Source organism: Coenobita brevimanus, chromosome 5 (assembly GCF_032717465.1).
Source record: "Coenobita brevimanus isolate Jiangsu-jjx chromosome 5, ASM3271746v2, whole genome shotgun sequence".
Classification (NCBI taxonomy): Eukaryota; Metazoa; Arthropoda; class Malacostraca; order Decapoda; family Coenobitidae; genus Coenobita; species Coenobita brevimanus.
Window position 1 is genome coordinate 3,573,287 of NC_136958.1, and position 3,373 is coordinate 3,576,659.

Here is a 3,373-nt window from a genome sequence, read left to right on the forward strand (position 1 = left end):
CTCTCTCCTCACCCCTGACTCCCCTCTCCTTCTCCCCTAGTCCCTTCTCCCCATACTCCTTTCTCCCTTTACTCCCTTCTCCCCTCACTTCACCCCCTCACTTCCCACCCTCTATCCTCACTCCCCTTCCCACTCCCCTTACTTCTTCTCTCTCTCCCCACTCACTCCCCTGACCAGTCCTCTCAATCCTCTCCTCTCTCCCCTCACTCCTTTCCTCTCTCCCCTCACTCCTCTCCTCTCTGTCCTAATGCCTTTCCCCGCTTTCCTCTTTCTTTACTTCCCCTTCCCCTCCCCTCTTTCATCCCCTTCATCTCTTTCGTCTTAACTCACTCCCCTCCCCCTCCCTTTTCTCCTCCTCACCCTTCACTCCTACCCCCTCCCCTCCTACCCCCTCTTCTCCCCTTGCCCCCTCCCACCTCCCCCTGCCCCCTCCCACTTCTCCCCCTGCCCCCTCCCACTTCTCCCCCTCCTCCCCCTCCCACTTCTCCCCCTCCTCCCCCTCCCACTTCTCCCCCTCCTCCCCGTCCCACTTCTCCCCCTCCTCCTCCCACTTCTCCCCTCTCCCCTTCCCTCTTCTCCCCTCTCCCCTCCCCTCCCTCTTCTTCCCCCTCCCTCCCTCCCTTTTCTCCCCCTCCTTCTTCTCCCCCTCCTTCTCCCCCTCCCTTTTCTCCCCCTCCTTCTTCTCCCCCTCCCCTTCCCTCATTTCCCTCTCCCCCTTCCCCCTCCCCCTCCCCCACGCCCTCCCCGTCCCATCACTTCCCCCACTCATCTCCCTTACCGTTCTGCCCTTACTACCCTCCTGTCTCCCCCCGTTCCCCCCCTTCTTGTGTCTTTCCCTCCCCTTACTTCCTCATTTCCCCTCACTTCACCCTCACCATCCCCTCTCCCCTCCCCAAGCACACACACACACACACACACACACACACAGTAATGGCTGACACACGAACACACGTAACACACATACCAGCATATTAACACCCTTCCTGGCACTCCTCTCTCTCTCTCTCTCTCTCTCTCTCTCTCTCTCTCTCTCTCTCTCTCACACACACACACACACACACACACACACACACACACTGAATGAACTGTGCCACATTTTATATACCTTTCCCATCAGTCTCCATCTTCTCTCTCACCTTTTCTTTCCTTCATGTCTTCACCTTACTCACATCTTTTCCATCCGACCAAGTATATATTTTTTTTTTTTATGTGCTCGACTCTGGGCATAGGCTTCTCAGCCTGCTCCCAAGGCCCAGTAGTCCTCCTAGATATCGTACACCTCTACATGTCACCACTTCGGCGCTAACACCCACCGTCCATATTGAATACATGCTAGGGCCGTCTCATACAGGACTGGTGTATTGGTATTAGCGGGGGCATTTTTACGACATGTCGGCGGGTCTTCTGGTAGATCGGTAACCTCTGCCGTAATGAAATTCAAATCCTTAAACTGTTCCCTGCAACAGCGGGGATTTGAACCTGGGTTCGGTAGGACCGCAAGCCACCTCTCTACCGAATGAGCCACCGCCTCCCCCTGAAAGGTCACACTTGCTGTCCTGTCCCCTCCCTCCATCAACATAATTTTTGAAGTTCCCAGTAAAATAGACCATATATAGGAAGATTTAAGCCCATATATGCAAATTTGTGTTTACTGTGCCACGTTGAGTACACCGCTTCCCGTCCGATAAGCGAAGTTAAGCAACGTTGGGTCTGGTTAGTACTTGGATGGGTGACCGCCTGGGAACACCAGATGCTGTTGGCATAACTCCCTACGTGTCAAGTGGGGTTGGTGGAGGATTAGTGCCCCTCCCTGTAAAACAATTAACTCTAAGCCCTTGACCACCCCATTTGGGATACATGGCGTCTGGCAATGGATGGATGGATGGTGTTTACTGTGGTGATGTAATTTCCATGGGGTTATAAAATCTTTCATTATTCACGATATTTTGAAATCGACTTGATGTAAATCTTATAATCCAATCTTCCTTCAGCTCGGTTGATGGTCAGGTGTTTTTATTTTGGAGATTCACTTTGACTAGTAACCAAGGAGACTCATTCCTGCATCGTGAATAAGGCCCGTCGACCGTCTTGCAGCGATGATTTAGTAGCTGTATAAATTGTGTGGGGACAGGGCGACATGGAGGCTATTTGTTTGTGGCCACCCCTTGCGCGATGAAGGCGTCTGGCAATAAATAGATTGATAGATTGATTGTGTCGTCTTCTCCGTCATCTTTCAATCCGCCTCCTACCTTCACCTCACTCTCACACCCTCTTCATCACCCCTTATCATCACTTGTTCTTTCATCACCCTTTACCGTCGCTTTCATTACCCTTTTTCAAGACTCAACACCCTTTTATTCATTTTTTCATCATCTTTTTCTTCACTTTCATCATCCTTTTCATCACTTTCATCACCCTTTTTCACCACCCTTTTTCATCATTTCATCACTTTTTTCACCGCCTTTTTTCATCACCTTTTCATCATTTCATCACTTTCATAACTCATCACCCTTTTTCATAATTTCATCACTTTTTCATCATTCATCACCCTTTTTCATCATTTTCATCACCCCTTATCATCACTTTTTCATCTCCCTTTTTCATCACCCTTTTACATCATTTCATCACTATTTCATCACTCATCACCCTTTTCATGCCCTTTCTGTGACTCAGCCAAATATTCTTCCCTTTGGTAATAATGTACATCTTTCGAGGATCTCAGTAGATAGATAGATAGATCGATCGATCGATAGATAGATAGATAGACATTTGTTATAGTCTGGACACCCCACATATAATCCTCATCAGTGCCATATCCCTTTCAGTCACTCTAGATAGATGGACGAATAGATAGATAGATAGACACTTGCTATACCGCCAGCACACCCCACACCTAATCTCCACAATTCCATCTCCACTTCAGTCCCTCAAAGACGTATTATTCTCCTGTCGTATCACTGTTTTATACCCATACGTTCATGCAGGTACTCACACACACACACACACACACACACACACACACACACACACACACACACACACACACACACACACACACACACACACACACACACACAGTCATCGCATGGTTATAGTCGAAGGTAGGGTTCTGATGATGACTGTGATGATGATGATGAAGACAGTGTTATTGATTAGATGATGATGATGATGGTGATGTGGAGGAGGAATTGTATTGTGAAGATGATGACGGAGACAATGATGATGATGATGATCATGATGATGATAATTGGTCATAAGAAGACGAGACAATGATGAAGTCTATTGTTGTTATTAGTGAGATGGTGATGATGATGGTGATGATGATGATGATGATGGTGATGGTGATGATGATGATGGAGTTTTTGGTCATACT

General features: G+C 48.2%; 1 pseudogene; it reads left to right on the top strand.

Moving 5' to 3' along the window:
• Positions 1–1,646: 1,646 nt before the first annotated feature.
• LOC145399145 (5S ribosomal RNA) lies at positions 1,647–1,762 on the top strand (annotated as a pseudogene).
• The last annotated feature ends 1,611 nt before the right edge of the window (positions 1,763–3,373 follow it).